This window comes from Leptodactylus fuscus, chromosome 1 (assembly GCF_031893055.1).
Source record: "Leptodactylus fuscus isolate aLepFus1 chromosome 1, aLepFus1.hap2, whole genome shotgun sequence".
In the NCBI taxonomy this organism is placed as follows: Eukaryota; Metazoa; Chordata; class Amphibia; order Anura; family Leptodactylidae; genus Leptodactylus; species Leptodactylus fuscus.
Genome location: NC_134265.1, coordinates 239,703,963 through 239,725,139, shown reverse-complemented (window position 1 = coordinate 239,725,139; position 21,177 = coordinate 239,703,963). Strand labels below are relative to the sequence as shown.

Here is a 21,177-nt window from a genome sequence, read left to right as displayed (position 1 = left end):
ATTAATTCCGATTTGGGGTACAGCATTATATTTCGGAGGGCCTGGATGGCTCAGTCGGTAGAGCATCAGACTTTTAATCTGAGCGTCCAGGGTTCAAGTCCCTGTTCAGGCAGAGAATTGCTTTGCTAAGTATGCATAATTCACATTCGTATCATCATGATCGTAAGAGTTTGACACTTTTGTTTGGATTTTCTAGATTTTTGCTTAATGCCAAAACTGCAAATGTACATTAATTCCGATTTGAGGTACAGTATTATGTTTTGTAGACCCTGGATAGCTCACTTGGTAAAGCATCGAACTTTTAATCTGAGGGTCCAGGGTTCAAGTCCCTGTTCAGGCGGAGAGTTGCTTTGAAAAGTATGCATCATTCACATACGTATGATGTTGATCAAAAGAGTTTGAAACTTTTGTTTGGATTTTCTAGATTTTTGCTTAATGCCAAAACTGCAAATGTACAATCGAATTTTACCATTATTCTGTAACTTTTAGCACCCTAGATGATCTATGCTGGAAATAGGATTAGACACTTTGCATATTCTAGAATCACCCATAAAACCATAATTGAACACTCTCTCTTAAAGCAGATCTATTCACATGTACATTAATTCCGATTTGAGGTACAGTATTTTTTTTTTTATAGCCTGGATAGCTCAGTCGGTAGAACATCAGACTTTTAATCTGAGGGTCCAGGGTTCAAGTCCCTGTTCAGGCGGAGAATTTTTTTGAAAAGTATGTATCATTCACATACGTATCATGTTGATATTAAGAGATTGACACTTTTGTTTGGATTTTCTAGATTTTTGCTTAATGCCAAAACTGCAAATGTACAATCGACTTTTACCATTATTCTGTAAATATTATCACCCCAGATGATCTATGCTGGAAATAGGATAGACACTTTCATATTCTAGAATCACCCATAAATCCCTAATTGAACACTCTCACTTAAAGGAGATCTATTCTTATATACATTAATTCCAATTTGGGGTACAGCATTATGTTTCAGAGAGCCTGGATAGCTCAGTCGGTAGAGCATCAGACTTTTAATCTGAGGGTCCAGGGTTCAAGTCCCTGTTCAGGCGAAGAATTTCTTGGAAAAGTATGCATCATTCACATACGTATCATCATGATCGTAAGAGTTTGACACTTTTGTTTGGATTTTCTAGATTTTTGCTTAATGCCAAAACTGCAAATGTACAATCAACTTTTACCATTATTCTGTAACTATTAGCACCCTAGATGATCTGTGCTGGAAATAGGATTAGACACTTTGCATATTCTAGAATCACCCATGAATCCCTAATTGAACACTCTCACTTAAAGGAGATGTATTCTTATGTACATTAATTCCAATTTGGGGTACAGCATTATGTTTTGGAGAGCCTGGATAGCTCAGTCGGTAGAGCATCAGACTTTTAATCTGAGGGTCCAGGGTTCAAGTCCCTGTTCAGGCGTAGAAGTTGCTTTGAAAAGTATGCATCATTCATATACGTATGATGTTCATCATAAAAGTTTGGAACTTTTGTTTGGATTTTCTAGATTTTTGCTTAATGCCAAAACTGCAAATGTACAATCGAATTTTACCATTATTCTGTAACTATTAGCACCCTAGATTATCTATGCTGGAAATAGAAGTAGACACTTTGCATATTCTAGAATCACCCATAAAACCATAATTGAACACTCTCTCGTAAAGCAGATCTATTCACATGTACATTAATTCCGATTTGAGGTACAGTATTATATTTTTTAGAGCCTGGATAGCTCAGTCGGTAGAGCATCAGACTTTTAATCTGAGGGTCCAGGGTTCAAGTCTCTGTTCAGGCGGAGAATTTTTTTGAAAAGTATGTATCATTCACATACGTATCATGTTGATCGTAAGAGTTTGACACTTTTGTTTGGATTTTTTAGATTTTTGCTTAATGCCAAAACTGCAAATGTACAATCGAATTTTAACATTATTCTGTAACTATTAGCACCCTATATGATCTGTGCTGGAAATAGGTTTAAACACTTTGCATATTCTAGAATCACCCATGAAACCATAATTGAACACTCTCTCTTAAAGCAGATCTATTCACATGTACATTAATTCCGATTTGAGGTACAGTATTATATTTTGTAGAGCCTGGATAGCTCAGTCGGTAGAGCATCGGACTTTTAATCTGAGGGTCCAGGGTTCAAGTCCCTGTTCAGGCGGAGAGTTGCTTTGAAAAGTATGCATCATTCACATACGTATGATGTTGATCAAAAGAGTTTGAAACTTTTGTTTGGATTTTCTAGATTTTTGCTTAATGCCAAAACTGCAAATGTATAATCGAATTTTACCATTATTCTGTAACTTTTAGCACCCTAGATGATCTATGCTGGAAATAGGATTAGACACTTTGCATATTCTAGAATCACCCATAAAACCATAATTGAACACTCTCGCTTAAAGCAGAGCTATTCACATGCACATTAATTCCGATTTGAGGTACAGTGTTATATTCTGTAGAGCCTGGATATCTCAGTCGGTAGAGCATCAGACTTTTAATCTTAGGGTCCATGGTTCAAGTCCCTGTTCAGGCAGAGAATTTTTTTGAAAAGTATGTATCATTCACATACGTATCATGTTGATCTTAAGAGTTTGATACTTTTGTTTGGATTTTTTAGATTTTTGCTTAATGCCAAAACTGCAAATGTACAATCGAATTTTAACATTATTCTGTAACTATTAGCACCCTAGATGATCTGTGCTGGAAATAGGATTAAACACTTTGCATATTCTAGAATCACCCATGAAACCATAATTGAACACTCTCTCTTAAAGCAGATCTATTCACATGTACATTAATTCCGATTTGAGGTACAGTATTATATTTTGTAGATCCTGGATAGCTCAGTCGGTAGAGCATCGATCTTTTAATCTGAGGGTCCAGGGTTCAAGTCCCTGTTCAGGCGGAGAGTTGCTTTGAAAAGTATGCATCATTCACATACGTATGATGTTGATCAAAAGAGTTTGAAACTTTTGTTTGGATTTTCTAGATTTTTGCTTAATGCCAAAACTGCAAATGTACAATCGAATTTTACCATTATTCTGTAACTTTTAGCACCCTAGATGATCTATGCTGGAAATAGGATTAGACACTTTGCATATTCTAGAATCACCCATAAAACCATAATTGAACACTCTCGCTTAAAGCAGATCTATTCACATGTACATTAATTCCGATTTGAGGTACAGTATTATATTTTATAGATCCTGGATAGCTCAGTCGGTAAAGCATCGAACTTTTAATCTGAGGGTCCAGGGTTCAAGTCCCTGTTCAGGCGGAGAGTTGCTTTGAAAAGTATGCATCATTCACATACGTATGATGTTGATCAAAAGAGTTTGAAACTTTTGTTTGGATGTTCTAGATTTTTGCTTAATGCCAAAACTGCAAATGTACAATCGAATTTTACCATTTTTCTGTAACTTTTAGCACCCTAGATGATCTATGCTGGAAATAGGATTAGACACTTTGCATATTCTAGAATCACCCATAAAACCATAATTGAACACTCTCTCTTAAAGCAGATCTATTCACATGTACATTAATTTCGATTTGAGGTACAGTATTTTTATTTTTTAGAGCCTGGATAGCTCAGTCGGTAGAGCATCAGACTTTTAATCTGAGGGTCCAGGATTCAAGTCCCTGTTCAGGCGGAGAATTTTTTTGAAAAGTATGTATCATTCACATACGTATCATGTTGATCTTAAGAGTTTGACTCTTTTGTTTGCATTTTCTAGACTTTTGCTTAATGCCAAAACTGCAAATGTACAATCGACTTTTACCATTATTCTGTAAATATTATCACCCCAGATGATCTATGCTGGAAATAGGATAGACACTTTCATATTCTAGAATCACCCATAAATCCCTAATTGAACACTCTCACTTAAAGGAGATCTATTCTTATATACATTAATTCCAATTTGGGGTACAGCATTATGTTTCAGAGAGCCTGGATAGCTCAGTCGGTAGAGCATCAGACTTTTAATCTGAGGGTCCAGGGTTCAAGTCCCTGTTCAGGCGAAGAATTTCTTGGAAAAGTATGCATCATTCACATACGTATCATCATGATCGTAAGAGTTTGACACTTTTGTTTGGATTTTCTAGATTTTTGCTTAATGCCAAAACTGCAAATGTACAATCGACTTTTACCATTATTCTGTAACTATTAGCACCCTAGATGATCTATGCTGGAAATAGGATTAGACACTTTGCATATTCTAGAATCACCCATGAATCCCTAATTGACCACTCTCACTTAAAGGAGATGTATTCTTATGTTCATTAATTCCGATTTGGGGTACAGCATTATGTTTTGGAGAGCCTGGATAGCTCAGTCGGTAGAGCATCAGACTTTTAATCTGAGGGTCCAGGGTTCAAGTCCCTGTTCAGGCGGAGAAGTTGCTTTGAAAAGTATGCATCATTCATATACGTATGATGTTGATCATAAAAGTTTGAAACTTTTGTATGGATTTTCTAGATTTTTGCTTAATGCCAAAACTGCAAATGTACAATCGAATTTTACCATTATTCTGTAACTATTAGCACCCTAGATGATCTATGCTGGAAATAGGATTAGACACTTTGCATATTCTAGAATCACCCATAAAACCATAATTGAAAACTCTCTCTTAAAGCAGATCTATTCACATGTACATTAATTCCGATTTGAGGTACAGTATTTTATTTCGTAGAGCCTGGATAGCTCAGTCGGTATAACATCAGACTTTTAATCTGAGGGTCCAGGGTTCAAGTCCCTGTTCAGGCGGAGAATTTTTTTGAAAAGTATGTATCATTCACATACGTATCATGTTGATCTTAAGAGTTTGACTCTTTTGTTTGCATTTTCTAGATTTTTGCTTAATGCCAAAACTGCAAATGTACAATCGACTTTTACCATTATTCTGTAAATATTATCACCCCAGATGATCTATGCTGGAAATAGGATAGACACTTTCATATTCTAGAATCACCCATAAATCCCTAATTGAACACTCTCACGTAAAGGAGATCAATTCTTATATACATTAATTTCAATTTGGAGTACAGCAGTATGTTTTAGAGAAACTGGATAGCTCAGTTGGTAGAGCATCAGACTTTTAATCTGAGGGTCCAGGGTTCAAGTCTCTGTTCAGGCGAAGAATTTCTTTGGAAAAGTATGCATCATTCACATACGTATCATCATGATCGTAAGAGTTTGACTCTTTTGTTTGCATTTTCTAGATTTTTGCTTAATGCCAAAACTGCAAATGTACAATCGACTTTTACCATTATTCTGTAACTATTAGCACCCTAGATGATCTATGCTGGAAATAGGATTAGACACTTTGCATATTCTAGAATCACCCATGAATCCCTAATTGAACACTCTCACTTAAAGGAGATGTATTCTTATGTACATTAATTCCGATTTGGGGTACAGCATTATGTTTTGGAGAGCCTGGATAGCTCAGTCGGTAGAGCATCAGACTTTTAATCTGAGGGTCCAGGGTTCAAGTCCCTGTTTAGGCGGAGAAGTTGCTTTGAAAAGTATGCATCATTCATATACGTATGATGTTCATCAAAAAAGTTTGAAACTTTTGTTTGGATTTTCTAGATTTTTGCTTAATGCCAAAACTGCAAATGTACAATCGAATTTTACCATTATTCTGTAACTATTAGCACCCTAGATGATCTATGCTGGAAATAGGATTAGACACTTTGCATATTCTAGAATCACCCATAAAACCATAATTGAACACTCTCTCGTAAAGCAGATCTATTCACATGTACATTAATTCCGATTTGAGGTACAGTATTATATTTTTTAGAGCCTGGATAGCTCAGTCGGTAGAGCATCAGACTTTTAATCTGAGGGTCCAGGGTTCAAGTCCCTGTTCAGGCAAAGAATGTTTTTGAAAAGTATGTATCATTCACATACGTATCATGTTGATCGTAAGAGTTTGACACTTTTGTTTGGATTTTTTAGATTTTTGCTTAATGCCAAAACTGCAAATGTACAATCGAATTTTAACATTATTCTGCAACTATTAGCACCCTAGATGATCTGTGCTGGAAATAGGATTAAACACTTTGCATATTCTAGAATCACCCATGAAACCATAATTGAACACTCTCTCTTAAAGCAGATCTATTCACATGTACATTAATTCCGATTTGAGGTACAGTATTATATTTCGTAGAGCCTGGATAGCTCAGTCGGTAGAGCATCGCACTTTTAATCTGAGGGTCCAGGGTTCAAGTCCCTGTTCAGGCGGAGAGTTGCTTTCAAAAGTATGTATCATTCACATACGTATCATGTTGATATTAAGAGATTGACACTTTTGTTTGGATTTTCTAGATTTTTGCTTAATGCCAAAACTGCAAATGTACAATCGACTTTTACCATTATTCTGTAAATATTAGCATCCCAGATGATCTATGCTGGAAATAGGATAGACACTTTGCATATTCTAGAATAACCCATAAATCCCTAATTGAACACTCTCACTTAAAGGAGATGTATTCTTATGTACATTAATTCCAATTTGGGGTACAGCATTATATATCGGAGGGCCTGGATAGCTCAGTCGGTAGAGCATCAGACTTTTAATCTGAGGGTCCAGGGTTCAAGTCCCTGTTCAGGCAGAGAATTGCTTTGAAAAGTATGCATAATTCACATTCGTATCATCTTGATCGTAAGAGTTTGACACTTTTGTTTGGATTTTCTAGATTTTTGCTTAATGCCAAAACTGCAAATGTACAATCGACTTTTACCATTATTCTGTAACTATTAGCACCCTAGATGATCTATGCTGGAAATAGGATTAGACACTTTGCATATTCTAGAATCACCCATGAAACCATAATTGAACACACTCTCTTAAAGCAGATCTATTCACATGCACATTAATTCCGATTTGAGGTACAGTATTATATTCTGTAGAGCCTGGATAGCTCAGTCGGTAGAGCATCAGACTTTTAATCTGAGGGTCCAGGGTTCAAGTCCCTGTTCAGGCGGAGAATTTTTTTGAAAAGTATGTATCATTCACATACGTATCATGTTGATCTTAAGAGTTTGAGACTTTTGTTTGCATTTTTTAGATTTTTGCTTAATGCCAAAACTGCAAATGTACAATCGACTTTTACCATTATTCTGTAAATATTATCACCCCAGATGATCTATGCTGGAAATAGGGTAGACACTTTCATATTCTAGAATAACCCATAAATCCCTAATTGAACACTCTCACTTAAAGGAGATCTATTCTTATATACATTAATTCCAATTTGAGGTACAGCATTATGTTTCAGAGAGCCTGGATAGCTCAGTCGGTAGAGCATCAGACTTTTAGTCTGAGGGTCCAGGTTTCAAGTCCCTGTTCAGGCGAAGATTTTCTTGGAAAAGTATGCATCATTCACATACGTATCATCATGATCGTAAGAGTTTGACACTTTTGTTTGGATTTTTTAGATTTTTGCTTAATGCCAAAACTGCAAATGTACAATCGAATTTTAACATTATTCTGTAACTTTTAGCACCCTAGATGATCTGTGCTGCAAATAGGATTAAACACTTTGCATATTCTAGAATCACCCATGAAACCATAATTGAACACTCTCTCTTAAAGCAGATCTATTCACATGTACATTAATTCCGATTTGAGGTACAGTATTTTATTTTGTAGATCCTGGATAGCTCAGTCGGTAGAGCATCGAACTTTTAATCTGAGGGTCCAGGGTTCAAGTCCCTGTTCAGGCGGAGAGTTGCTTTGAAAAGTATGCATCATTCACATACGTATGATGTTGATCAATTGAGTATGAAACTTTTGTTTGGATTTTCTAGATTTTTCCTTAATGCCAAAACTGCAAATGTACAATCGAATTTTACCATTATTCTGTAACTTTTAGCACCATAGATGATCTATGCTGGAAATAGGATGAGACACTTTGCATATTCTAGAATCACCCATAAAACCATAACTGAACACTCTCTCGTAAAGCAGATCTATTCACATGTACATTATTTCCGATTTGAGGTACAGTATTATATTTTTTAGAGCCTGGATAGCTCAGTCGGTAGAGCATCAGACTTTTAATCTGAGGGTCCAGGGTTCAAGTCCCTGTTCAGGCGGAGAATTTTTTTGAAAAGTATGTATCATTCACATACGTATCATGTTGATCTTAAGAGTTTGAGACTTTTGTTTGCATTTTTTAGATTTTTGCTTAATGCCAAAACTGCAAATGTACAATCGACTTTTACCATTATTCTGTAAATATTATCACCCCAGATGATCTATGCTGGAAATAGGATAGACACTTTCATATTCTAGAATCACCCATAAATCCCTAATTGAACACTCTCACTTAAAGGAGATCTATTCTTATATACATTAATTCCAATTTGAGGTACAGCATTATGTTTCAGAGAGCCTGGATAGCTCAGTCGGTAGAGCATCAGACTTTTAATTTGAGGGTCCAGGTTTAAAGTCCCTGTTCAGGCGAAGAATTTCTTGGAAAAGTATGCATCATTCACATACGTATCATCATGATCGTAAGAGTTTGACACTTTTGTTTGGATTTTCTAGATTTTTGCTTAATGCCAAAACTGCAAATGTACAATCGAATTTTACCATTATTCTGTAACTTTTAGCACCCTAGATGATCTATGCTGGAAATAGGATTAGACACTTTGCATATTCTAGAATCACCCATAAAACCATAATTGAACACTTTCTCTTAAAGCAGATCTATTCACATGTACATTAATTCCGATTTGAGGTACAGCATTAAATTTTGTAGAGCCTGGATAGCTCAGTCGGTAGAGCATCAGACTTTTAATCTGAGGGTCTAGGGTTCAGGTTCCTGTTTCGGCAGAGAGTTGCTTTGAAAAGTTTGCAACATTCTCATACGTATCATGTTGATCGTAAGAGTTTGACACTTTTGTTTGGATTTTTTAGATTTTTGCTTAATGCCAAAACTGCAAATGTACAATCGAATTTTACCATTATTCTGTAACTATTAGCACCCTAGATGATCTATGCTGGAAATAGGATTAGACACTTTGCATATTCTAGAATCACCCATAAAACCATAATTGAACACTCTCGCTTAAAGCAGATTTATTCACATGCACATTAATTCCGATTTGAGGTACAGTATTATATTCTATAGAGCCTGGATAGCTCAGTCGGTAGAGCATCAGACTTTTAATCTGAGGGTCCAGGGTTCAAGTCCCTGTTCAGGCAGACAATTTTTTTGAAACGTATGTATCATTCATATACGTATGATGTTGATCATAAAAGTTTGAAACTTTTGTTTGGATTTTCTAGATTTTTGCTTAATGCCAAAACTGCAAATGTACAATCGAATTTTAACATTATTCTGTAACTATTAGCACCCTAGATGATCTGTGCTGGAAATAAGATTAAACACTTTGCATATTCTAGAATCACCCATGAATCCATAATTGAACACTCTCTCTTAAAGCAGATCTATTCACATGTACATTAATTCCGATTTGAGGTACAGTATTATATTTTTTAGACCCTGGATAGCTCAGTCGGTAGAGCATCAGACTTTTAATCAGAGGGTCCAGGGTTCAAGTCCCTGTGCAGGCGGAGAATTTTTTTGAAAAGTATGTTTCATTCACATATGTATCATGTTGATATTAAGAGATTGACACTTTTGTTTGGATTTTCTAGATTTTTGCTTAATGCCAAAACTGCAAATGTACATTCGACTTTTACCATTATTCTGTAAATATTAGCATCCCAGATGATCTATGCTGGAAATAGGATAGACGCTTTGCATATTCTAGAATAACCCATAAATCCCTAATTGAACACTCTCACTCAAAGGAGATGTATTCTTATGTACATTAATTCCAATTTGGGGTACAGCATTATATTTCGGAGGGCCTGGATAGCTCAGTCGGTAGAGCATCAGACTTTTAATCTGAGGGTCCAGGGTTCAAGTCCCTGTTCAGGCGGAGAATTGTTTTGAAAAGTATGCTTAATTCACATTCGTATCATCTTGATCGTAAGAGTTTGACACTTTTGTTTAGATTTTTGCTTAATGCCAAAACTGCAAATGTACAATCGACTTTTACCATTATTCTGTAACTATTAGCACCCTAGATGATCTATGCTGGAAATAGGATTAGACACTTTGCATATTCTAGAATCACCCATAAAACCATAATTGAAAACTCTCTCTTAAAGCAGATCTATTCACATGTACATTAATTCCGATTTGAGGTACAGTATTATATTTTTTAGAGCCTGGATAGCTCAGTCGGTAGAGCATCAGACTTTTAATCAGAGGGTCCAGGGTTCAAGTCCCTGTTCAGGCGGAGAATTTTTTTGAAAAGTATGTATCATTCACATACGTATCATGTTGATATTAAGAGATTGACACTTTTGTTTGGATTTTCTAGATTTTTGCTTAATGCCAAAACTGCAAATGTACATTCGACTTTTACCATTATTCTGTAAATATTAGCATCCCAGATGATCTATGCTGGAAATAGGATAGACACTTTGCATATTGTAGAATAACCCATAAATCCCTAATTGAACACTCTCACTTAAAGGAGATGTATTCTTATGTACATTAATTCCGATTTGGGGTACAGCATTTTATTTCGGAGGGCCTGGATAGCTCAGTCGGTAGAGCATCAGACTTTTAATCTGAGTGTCCAGGGTTCAAGTCCCTGTTCAGGCGGAGAATTGCTTTGAAAAGTATGCATAATTCACATTCGTATCATCTTGATCGTAAGAGTTTGACACTTTTGTTTGGATTTTCTAGATTTTTGCTTAATGCCAAAACTGCAAATGTACAATCGACTTTTACCATTATTCTGTAACTATTAGCACCCTAGATGATCTATGCTGGAAATAGGATTAGACACTTTGCATATTCTAGAATCACCCATAAAACCATAATTGAACACTCTCTCTTAAAGCAGATCTATTCACATGTACATTAATTCCGATTTGAGGTACAGTATTTTATTTTGTAGAGCCTGGATAGCTCAGTCGGTAGAGCATCAGACTTTTAATCTGAGGGTCCAGGGTTCAAGTCTCTGTTCAGGCGGAGAATTTTTTTGAAAAGTATGTATCATTCACATACGTATCATGTTGTTCTTAAGAGTTTGACTCTTTTGTTTGCATTTTCTAGATTTTTGCTTAATGCCAAAACTGCAAATGTACAATCGACTTTTACCATTATTCTGTAAATATTATCACCCCAGATGATCTATGCTGGAAATAGGATAGACACTTTCATATTCTAGAATCACCCATAAATCCCTAATTGAACACTCTCACTTAAAGGAGATCTATTCTTATATACATTAATTCCAATTTGGGGTACAGCATTATGTTTCACAGAGCCTGGATAGCTCAGTCGGTAGAGCATCAGACTTTTAATCTGAGGGTCCAGGGTTCAAGTCCCTGTTCAGGCGAAGAATTTCTTGGAAAAGTATGCATCATTCACATACGTATCATCATGATCGTAAGAGTTTGACACTTTTGTTTGGATTTTCTAGATTTTTGCTTAATGCCAAAACTGCAAATGTACAATCGACTTTTACCATTATTCTGTAACTATTAGCACCCTAGATGATCTATGCTGGAAATAGGATTAGACACTTTGCATATTCTAGAATCAACCATGAATCCCTAATTGAACACTCTCACTTAAAGGAGATGTATTCTTATGTACATTAATTCCGATTTGGGGTACAGCATTATGTTTTAGAGAGCCTGGATAGCTCAGTCGGTAGAGCATCAGACTTTTAATCTGAGGGTCCAGGGTTCAAGTCCCTGTTCAGGCGGAGAATTGCTTTGAAAAGTATGCTTAATTCACATTCGTATCATCTTGATCGTAAGAGTTTGACACTTTTGTTTGGATTTTCTAGATTTTTGCTTAATGCCAAAACTGCAAATGTACAATCGACTCTTACCATTATTCTGTAACTATTAGCACCCTAGATGATCTATGCTGGAAATAGGATTAGACACTTTGCATATTCTAGAATCACCCATAAAACCATAATTGAAAACTCTCTCTTAAAGCAGATCTATTCACATGTACATTAATTCCGATTTGAGGTACAGTATTTTATTTTGTAGAGCCTGGATAGCTCAGTCGGTAGAGCATCAGACTTTTAATCTAAGGGTCCAGGGTTCAAGTCCCTGTTCAGGCGGAGAATTTTTTTGAAAAGTATGTATCATTCACATACGTATCATGTTGATCTTAAGAGTTTGACTCTTTTGTTTGCATTTTCTGGATTTTTGCTTAATGCCAAAACTGCAAATGTACAATCGACTTTTACCATTATTCTGTAAATATTATCACCCCAGATGATCTATGCTGGAAATAGGATAGACACTTTCATATTCTAGAATCACCCATAAATCCCTAATTGAACACTCTCACTTAAAGGAGATCTATTCTTATATACATTAATTCCAAATTGGGGTACAGCATTATGTTTCAGAGAGCCTGGATAGCTCAGTCGGTAGAGCATCAGACTTTTAATCTGAGGGTCCAGGGTTCAAGTCCCTGTTCAGGCGAAGAATTTCTTGGAAAAGTATGCATCATTCACATACGTATCATCATGATCGTAAGAGTTTGACACTTTTGTTTGGATTTTCTAGATTTTTGCTTAATGCCAAAACTGCAAATGTACAATCGAATTTTACCATTATTCTGTAACTATTAGCACCCTAGATGATCTATGCTGGAAATAGGATTAGACACTTTGCATATTCTAGAATCAACCATGAATCCCTAATTGAACACTCTCACTTAAAGGAGATGTATTCTTATGTACATTAATTCCGATTTGGGGTACAGCATTATGTTTTGGAGAGCCTGGATAGCTCAGTCGGTAGAGCATCAGACTTTTAATCTGAGGGTCCAGGGTTCAAGTCCCTGTTCAGGCGGAGAAGTTGCTTTGAAAAGTATGCATCATTCATATAAGTATGATGTTCATCATAAAAGTTTGATACTTTTGTTTTTATTTTCTAGATTTTTGCTTAATGCCAAAACTGCAAATGTACAATTGAATTTTACCATTATTCTGTAACTATTAGCACCCTAGATGATCTATGCTGGAAATAGAATTAGACACTTTGCATATTCTAGAATCACCCATAAAACCATAATTGAACACTCTCTCGTAAAGAAGATCTATTCACATGTACATTAATTCCGATTTGAGGTACAGTATTATATCTTTTAGAGCCTGGAGAGCTCAGTCGGTAGAACATCATACTTTTAATCTGAGGGTCCAGGGTTCAAGTCCCTGTTCAGGCAGAGAATTTTTTTGAAAAGTATGTATCATTCACATACGTATCATGTTGATCTTAAGAGTTTGAGACTTTTGTTTGCATTTTTTAGATTTTTGCTTAATGCCAAAACTGCAAATGTACAATCGACTTTTACCATTATTCTGTAAATATTATCACCCCAGATGATCTATGCTGGAAATAGAATAGACACTTTCATATTCTAGAATCACCCATAAATCCCTAATTGAACACTCTCACTTAAAGGAGATCTATTCTTATATACATTAATTCCAATTTGAGGTACAGCATTATGTTTCAGAGAGCCTGGATAGCTCAGTCGGTAGAGCATCAGACTTTTAATCTGAGGGTCCAGGTTTCAAGTCCCTGTTCAGGCGAAGAATTTCTTGGAAAAGTATGCATCATTCACATACGTATCATCATGATCGTAAGAGTTTGACACTTTTGTTTGGATTATCTAGATTTTTGCTTAATGCCAAAACTGCAAATGTACAATGGACTTTTACCATTATTCTGTAACTATTAGCACCCTAGATGATCTATGCTGGAAATAGGATTAGACACTTTGCATATTCTAGAATCACCCATAAAACCATAATTGAACACTCTCTCTTAAAGCAGATCTATTCACATGTACATTAATTCCGATTTGAGGTACAGCATTAAATTTTGTAGAGCCTGGATAGCTCAGTCGGTAGAGCATCAGACTTTTAATCTGAGGGTCTAGGGTTCAGGTTCCTGTTCAGGCAGAGAGTTGCTTTGAAAAGTTTGCAACATTCTCATACGTATCATGTTGATCGTAAGAGTTTGACACTTTTGTTTGGATTTTTTAGATTTTTGCTTAATGCCAAAACTGCAAATGTACAATCGAATTTTACCATTATTCTGTAACTATTAGCACCCTAGATGATCTATGCTGGAAATAGGATTAGACACTTTGCATATTCTAGAATCACCCATAAAACCATAATTGAACACTCTCGCTTAAAGCAGATCTATTCACATGCACATTAATTCCGATTTGAGGTACAGTATTATATTCTATAGAGCCTGGATAGCTCAGTCGGTAGAGCATCAGACTTTTAATCTGAGGGTCCAGGGTTTATGTCCCTGTTCAGGCAGAGAATTTTTTTGAAAAGTATGTGTCATTCATATACGTATGATGTTGATCATAAAAGTTTGAAACTTTTGTTTGGATTTTCTAGATTTTTGCTTAATGCCAAAACTGCAAATGTACAATCGAATTTTAACATTATTCTGTAACTATTAGCACCCTAGATGATCTGTGCTGGAAATAGGATTAAACACTTTGCATATTCTAGAATCACCCATGAAACCATAATTGAACACTCTCTCTTAAAGCAGATCTATTCACATGTACATTAATTCCGATTTGAGGTACAGTATTATATTTTGTAGAGCCTGGGTAGCTCAGTCGGTAGAGCATCGAACTTTTAATCTGAGGGTCCAGGGTTCAAGTCCCTGTTCAGGCGGAGAGTTGCTTTGAAAAGTATGCATCATTCACATACGTATGATGTTGATCAAAAGAGTTTGAAACTTTTGTTTGGATTTTCTAGATTTTTGCTTAATGCCAAAACTGCAAATGTACAATCGAATTTTACCATTATTCTGTAACTTTTAGCACCCTAGATGATCTATGCTGGAAATAGGATTAGACACTTTGCATATTCTAGAATCACCCATAAAACCATAATTGAACACTCTCTCTCAAAGCAGATCTATTCACATGTACATTAATTCCGATTTGAGGTACAGTATTATATTTTTTAGACCCTGGATAGCTCAGTCGGTAGAGCATCAGACTTTTAATCAGAGGGTCCAGGGTTCAAGTCCCTGTGCAGGCGGAGAATTTTTTTGAAAAGTATGTATCATTCACATACGTATCATGTTGATATTAAGAGATTGACACTTTTGTTTGGATTCTCTAGATTTTTGCTTAATGCCAAAACTGCAAATGTACATTCGACTTTTACCATTATTCTGTAAATATTAGCATCCCAGATGATCTATGCTGGAAATAGGATAGACGCTTTGCATATTCTAGAATAACCCATAAATCCCTAATTGAACACTCTCACTTAAAGGAGATGTATTCTTATGTACATTAATTCCGATTTGGGGTACAGCATTATATTTCGGAGGGCCTGGATGGCTCGGTCGGTAGAGCATCAGACTTTTAATCTGAGCGTCCAGGGTTCAAGTCCCTGTTAAGGCGGAGAATTGCTTTGCTAAGTATGCATAATTCACATTCGTATCATCATGATCGTAAGAGTTTGACACTTTTGTTTGGATTTTTTAGATTTTTGCTTAATGCCAAAACTGCAAATGTACAATCGAATTTTACCATTATTCTGTAACTATTAGCACCCTAGATGATCTATGCTGGAAATAGGATTAGACACTTTGCATATTCTAGAATCACCCATAAAACCATAATTGAACACTCTCGCTTAAAGCAGATCTATTCACATGTACATTAATTCCGATTTCAGGTACAGTATTATATTTTTTAGACCCTGGATAGCTCAGTCGGTAGAGCATCAGACTTTTAATCAGAGGGTCCAGGGTTCAAGTCCCTGTGCAGGCGGAGAATTTTTTTGAAAAGTATGTTTCATTCACATATGTATCATGTTGATATTAAGAGATTGACACTTTTGTTTGGATTTTCTAGATTTTTGCTTAATGCCAAAACTACAAATGTACATTCGACTTTTACCATTATTCTGTAAATATTAGCATCCCAGATGATCTATGCTGGAAATAGGATAGACGCTTTGCATATTCTAGAATAACCCATAAATCTCTAATTGAACACTCTCACTCAAAGGAGATGTATTCTTATGTACATTAATTCCAATTTGGGGTACAGCATTATATTTCGGAGGGCCTGGATAGCTCAGTCGGTAGAGCATCAGACTTTTAATCTGAGGGTCCAGGGTTCAAGTCCCTGTTCAGGCGGAGAATTGCTTTGAAAAGTATGCTTAATTCACATTCGTATCATCTTGATCGTAAGAGTTTGACACTTTTGTTTAGATTTTTGCTTAATGCCAAAACTGCAAATGTACAATCGACTTTTACCATTATTCTGTAACTATTAGCACCCTAGATGATCTATGCTGGAAATAGGATTAGACACTTTGCATATTCTAGAATCACCCATAAAACCATAATTGAAAACTCTCTCTTAAAGCAGATCTATTCACATGTACATTAATTCCGATTTGAGGTACAGTATTTTATTTTGTAGAGCCTGGATAGCTCAGTCGGTAGAGCATCAGACTTTTAATTTAAGGGTCCAGGGTTCAAGTCCCTGTTCAGGCGGAGAAGTTGCTTTGAAAAGTATGCATCATTCATATACGTATGATGTTCATCATAAAAGTTTGAAACTTTTGTTTTTATTTTCTAGATTTTTGCTTAATGCCAAAACTGCAAATGTACAATCGAATTTTACTATTATTCTGTAACTATTAGCACCCTAGATGATCTATGCTGGAAATAGAATTAGACACTTTGCATATTCTAGAATCACTCATAAAACCGTAATTGAACACTCTCTCGTAAAGCAGATCTATTCACATGTACATTAATTCCGATTTGAGGTACAGTATTATATCTTTTAGAGCCTGGAGAGCTCAGTCGGTAGAACATCATACTTTTAATCTGAGGGTCCAGGGTTCAAGTCCCTGTTCAGGCAGAGAATTTTTTTGAAAAGTATGTATCATTCACATACGTATCATGTTGATCGTAAGAGTTTGACACTTTTGTTTGGATTTTTTAGATTTTTGCTTAATGCCAAAACTGCAAATGTACAATCGAATTTTAACATTAATCTGTAACTATTAGCACCCTAGATGATCTGTGCTGGAAATAGGATTAGACACTTTGCATATTCTAGAATCACCCATGAAACCATAATTGAACACTCTCTCTTAAAGCAGATCTATTCACATGTACATTAATTCCGATTTGAGGTACAGCATTATATTTTGTAGAGCCTGGATACCTCAGTCGGTAAAGCATCGATCTTTTAATCTGAGGGTCCAGGGTTCAAGTACCTATTCAGGCGGAGAGTTGCTTTGAAAAGCATGCATCATTCACATACGTATGATGTTGAACAAAACGGTTTGAAAATTTTGTTTGGATTTTCTAGATTTTTGCTTAATGCCAAAACTGCAAATGTACAATCGAATTTTACCATTATTCTGTAACTATTAGCACCCTAGATGATCTATTCTGGAAATAGGATTAGACACTTTGCATATTCTAGAATCACCCATAAAACCATAATTGAACACTCTCTCTTAAAGCAGATCTATTCACATGTATATTAATTCCGATTTGAGGTACAGTATTAAATTTCGTAGAGCCTGGATAGCTCAGTCGGTAGAGCAACAGACTTTTAATCTGAGGGTCTAGGGTTCAGGTTCCTGTTCAGGCAGAGAGTTGCTTTGAAAAGTTTGCATCATTCTCATACGTATCATGTTGATCGTAAGAGTTTGACACTTTTGTTTGGATTTTTTAGATTTTTGCTTAATGCCAAAACTGCAAATGTACAATCGAATTTTACCATTATTCTGTAACTATTAGCACCCTAGATGATCTATGCTGGAAATAGGATTAGACACTTTGCATATTCTAGAATCACCCATAAAACCATAATTGAACACTCTCGCTTAAAGCAGATCTATTCACATGCACATTAATTCCGATTTGAGGTACAGTATTATATTCTGTAGAGCCTGGATAGCTCAGTCGGTAGAGCATCAGACTTTTAATCTGAGGGTCCAAGGTTCAAGTCCCTGTTCAGGCGGAGAGTTGCTTTGAAAAGTATGCATCATTCACATACGTATGATGTTGATCAAAAGAGTTTGAAACTTTTGTTAGGATTTTCTAGATTTTTGCTTAATGCCAAAACTGCAAATGTACAATCGAATTTTACCATTATTCTGTAACTTTTAGCACCCTAGATGATCTATGCTGGAAATAGGATTAGACACTTTGCATATTCTAGAATCACCCAAAAAACCATAATTGAACACTCTCTCTCAAAGCAGATCTATTCACATGTACATTAATTCCGATTTGAGGTACAGTATTATATTTTTTAGACCCTGGATAGCTCAGTCGGTAGAGCATCAGACTTTTAATCATAGGGTCCAGGGTTCAAGTCCCTGTGCAGGCGGAGAATTTTTTTGAAAAGTATGTATCATTCACATACGTATCATGTTGATATTAAGAGATTGACAGTTTTGTTTAAATTTTCTAGATTTTTGCTTAATGCCAAAACTGCAAATGTACATTCGACTTTTACCATTATTCTGTAAATATTAGCATCCCAGATGATCTATGCTGGAAATAGGATAGACGCTTTGCATATTCTAGAATAACCCATAAATCCCTAATTGAACACTCTCACTCAAAGGAGATGTATTCTTATGTACATTAATTCCAATTTGGGGTACAGCATTATATTTCGGAGGGCCTGGATAGCTGAGTCGGTAGAGCATCAGACTTTTAATCTGAGGGTCCAGGGTTCAAGTCCCTGTTCAGGCGGAGAATTGCTTTGAAAAGTATGCATAATTCACATTTGTATCATCTTGATCGTAAGAGTTTGACACTTTTGTTTGGATTTTCTAGATTTTTGCTTAATGCCAAAACTGCAAATGTACAATCGACTTTTACCATTATTCTGTAACTATTAGCACCCTAGATGATCTATGCTGGAAATAGGATTAGACATTTTGCATATTCTAGAATCACCCATAAAACCATAATTGAAAACTCTCTCTTAAAGCAGATCTATTCACATGTACATTAATTCCGATTTGAGGTACAGTATTTTATTTTGTAGAGCCTGGATAGCTCAGTCGGTAGAGCATCAGACTTTTAATCTGAGGGTCCAGGGTTCAAGTCCCTGTTTAGGCGGAGAATTTTTTTGAAAAGTATGTATCATTCACATACGTATCATGTTGATCTTAAGAGTTTGACTCTTTTGTTTGCATTTTCTGGATTTTTGCTTAATGCCAAAACTGCAAATGTACAATCGACTTTTACCATTATTCTGTAAATATTATCACCCCAGATGATCTATGCTGGAAATAGGATAGACACTTTCATATTCTAGAATAACCCATAAATCCCTAATTGAACACTCTCACTTAAAGGAGATCTATTCTTATATACATTAATTCCAATTTGGGGTACAGCATTATGTTTCAGAGAGCCTGGATAGCTCAGTCGGTAGAGCATCAGACTTTTAATCTGAGGGTCCAGGGTTCAAGTCCCTGTTCAGGCGAAGAATTTCTTGGAAAAGTATGCATCATTCACATACGTATCATCATGATCGTAAGAGTTTGACACTTTTGTTTGGATTTTCTAGATTTTTGCTTAATGCCAAAACTGCAAATGTACAATCGACTTTTACCATTATTCTGTAACTATTAGCACCCTAGATGATCTATGCTGGAAATAGGATTAGACACTTTGCATATTCTAGAATCAACCATGAATCCCTAATTGAACACTCTCACTTAAAGGAGATGTATTCTTATGTACATTAATTCCGATTTGGGGTACAGCATTATGTTTTAGAGAGCCTGGATAGCTCAGTCGGTAGAGCATCAGACTTTTAATCTGAGGGTCCAGGGTTCAAGTCCCTGTTCAGGCGGAGAATTGCTTTGAAAAGTATGCTTAATTCACATTCGTATCATCTTGATCGTAAGAGTTTGACACTTTTGTTTGGATTTTCTAGATTTTTGCTTAATGCCAAAACTGCAAATGTACAATCGACTCTTACCATTATTCTGTAACTATTAGCACCCTAGATGATCTATGCTGGAAATAGGATTAGACACTTTGCATATTCTAGAATCACCCATAAAACCATAATTGAAAACTCTCTCTTAAAGCAGATCTATTCACATGTACATTAATTCCGATTTGAGGTACAGTATTTTATTTTGTAGAGCCTGGACAGCTCAGTCGGTAGAGCATCAGACTTATAATCTGAGGGTCCAGGGTTCAAGTCCCTGTTCAGGCGGAGAATTTTTTTGAAAAGTATGTATCATTCACATACGTATCATGTTGATCTTAAGAGTTTGACTCTTTTGTTTGCATTTTCTGGATTTTTGCTTAATGCCAAAACTGCAAATGTACAATCGACTTTTACCATTATTCTGTAAATATTATCACCCCAGATGATCTATGCTGGAAATAGGATAGACACTTTCATATTCTAGAATCACCCATAAATCTTAATTGAACACTCTCACTTAAAGGAGATCTATTCTTATATACATTAATTCCAAATTGGGGTACAGCATTATGTTTCAGAGAGCCTGGATAGCTCAGTCGGTAGAGCATCAGACTTTTAATCTGAGGGTCCAGGGTTCAAGTCCCTGTTCAGGCGAAGAATTTCTTGGAAAAGTATGCATCATTCACATACGTATCATCATGATCGTAAGAGTTTGACACTTTTGTTTGGATTTTCTAGATTTTTGCTTAATGCCAAAACTGCAAATGTACAATCGACTATTACCATTATTCTGTAACTATTAGCACCCTAGATGATCTATGCTGGAAATAGGATTAGACACTTTGCATATTCTAGAATCAACCATGAATCCCTAATTGAACACTCTCACTTAAAGGAGATGTATTCTTATGTACATTAATTCCGATTTGGGGTACAGCATTATGTTTTGGAGAGCCTGGATAGCTCAGTCAGTAGAGCATCAGACTTTTAATCTGAGGGTCCAGAGTTCAAGTCCCTGTTCAGGCGGAGAAGTTGCTTTGAAAAGTATGCATCATTCATATACGTATGA

General features: G+C 35.9%; 19 non-coding genes across 19 annotated transcripts; all 19 read left to right on the top strand.

Annotated features, from left to right (window-relative positions):
• Window positions 1-1,009: 1,009 nt before the first annotated feature.
• TRNAK-UUU (transfer RNA lysine (anticodon UUU)) lies at window positions 1,010-1,082 on the top strand. Its single transcript has one exon. It is a non-coding gene; the product is annotated as a tRNA-Lys (tRNA).
• A 299-nt stretch (window positions 1,083-1,381) lies between these two features.
• On the top strand, window positions 1,382-1,454 carry TRNAK-UUU (transfer RNA lysine (anticodon UUU)). The gene has a single exon. It is a non-coding gene; the product is annotated as a tRNA-Lys (tRNA).
• Window positions 1,455-3,985: 2,531 nt separating this feature from the next.
• TRNAK-UUU (transfer RNA lysine (anticodon UUU)) lies at window positions 3,986-4,058 on the top strand. Its single transcript has one exon. It is a non-coding gene; the product is annotated as a tRNA-Lys (tRNA).
• Window positions 4,059-4,357: 299 nt separating this feature from the next.
• Window positions 4,358-4,430, top strand: TRNAK-UUU (transfer RNA lysine (anticodon UUU)). Its single transcript has one exon. It is a non-coding gene; the product is annotated as a tRNA-Lys (tRNA).
• Window positions 4,431-5,846: 1,416 nt separating this feature from the next.
• On the top strand, window positions 5,847-5,919 carry TRNAK-UUU (transfer RNA lysine (anticodon UUU)). The gene has a single exon. It is a non-coding gene; the product is annotated as a tRNA-Lys (tRNA).
• A 670-nt stretch (window positions 5,920-6,589) lies between these two features.
• TRNAK-UUU (transfer RNA lysine (anticodon UUU)) lies at window positions 6,590-6,662 on the top strand. The gene has a single exon. It is a non-coding gene; the product is annotated as a tRNA-Lys (tRNA).
• A 299-nt stretch (window positions 6,663-6,961) lies between these two features.
• Window positions 6,962-7,034, top strand: TRNAK-UUU (transfer RNA lysine (anticodon UUU)). Its single transcript has one exon. It is a non-coding gene; the product is annotated as a tRNA-Lys (tRNA).
• Window positions 7,035-8,075: 1,041 nt separating this feature from the next.
• Window positions 8,076-8,148, top strand: TRNAK-UUU (transfer RNA lysine (anticodon UUU)). Its single transcript has one exon. It is a non-coding gene; the product is annotated as a tRNA-Lys (tRNA).
• A 1,041-nt stretch (window positions 8,149-9,189) lies between these two features.
• Window positions 9,190-9,262, top strand: TRNAK-UUU (transfer RNA lysine (anticodon UUU)). Its single transcript has one exon. It is a non-coding gene; the product is annotated as a tRNA-Lys (tRNA).
• Window positions 9,263-9,932: 670 nt separating this feature from the next.
• TRNAK-UUU (transfer RNA lysine (anticodon UUU)) lies at window positions 9,933-10,005 on the top strand. Its single transcript has one exon. It is a non-coding gene; the product is annotated as a tRNA-Lys (tRNA).
• A 1,403-nt stretch (window positions 10,006-11,408) lies between these two features.
• Window positions 11,409-11,481, top strand: TRNAK-UUU (transfer RNA lysine (anticodon UUU)). The gene has a single exon. It is a non-coding gene; the product is annotated as a tRNA-Lys (tRNA).
• A 299-nt stretch (window positions 11,482-11,780) lies between these two features.
• TRNAK-UUU (transfer RNA lysine (anticodon UUU)) lies at window positions 11,781-11,853 on the top strand. The gene has a single exon. It is a non-coding gene; the product is annotated as a tRNA-Lys (tRNA).
• A 669-nt stretch (window positions 11,854-12,522) lies between these two features.
• TRNAK-UUU (transfer RNA lysine (anticodon UUU)) lies at window positions 12,523-12,595 on the top strand. Its single transcript has one exon. It is a non-coding gene; the product is annotated as a tRNA-Lys (tRNA).
• Window positions 12,596-12,894: 299 nt separating this feature from the next.
• On the top strand, window positions 12,895-12,967 carry TRNAK-UUU (transfer RNA lysine (anticodon UUU)). Its single transcript has one exon. It is a non-coding gene; the product is annotated as a tRNA-Lys (tRNA).
• Window positions 12,968-16,239: 3,272 nt separating this feature from the next.
• On the top strand, window positions 16,240-16,312 carry TRNAK-UUU (transfer RNA lysine (anticodon UUU)). Its single transcript has one exon. It is a non-coding gene; the product is annotated as a tRNA-Lys (tRNA).
• Window positions 16,313-19,576: 3,264 nt separating this feature from the next.
• Window positions 19,577-19,649, top strand: TRNAK-UUU (transfer RNA lysine (anticodon UUU)). Its single transcript has one exon. It is a non-coding gene; the product is annotated as a tRNA-Lys (tRNA).
• Window positions 19,650-19,948: 299 nt separating this feature from the next.
• Window positions 19,949-20,021, top strand: TRNAK-UUU (transfer RNA lysine (anticodon UUU)). Its single transcript has one exon. It is a non-coding gene; the product is annotated as a tRNA-Lys (tRNA).
• A 299-nt stretch (window positions 20,022-20,320) lies between these two features.
• On the top strand, window positions 20,321-20,393 carry TRNAI-UAU (transfer RNA isoleucine (anticodon UAU)). Its single transcript has one exon. It is a non-coding gene; the product is annotated as a tRNA-Ile (tRNA).
• Window positions 20,394-20,689: 296 nt separating this feature from the next.
• Window positions 20,690-20,762, top strand: TRNAK-UUU (transfer RNA lysine (anticodon UUU)). The gene has a single exon. It is a non-coding gene; the product is annotated as a tRNA-Lys (tRNA).
• Window positions 20,763-21,177: the final 415 nt, after the last annotated feature.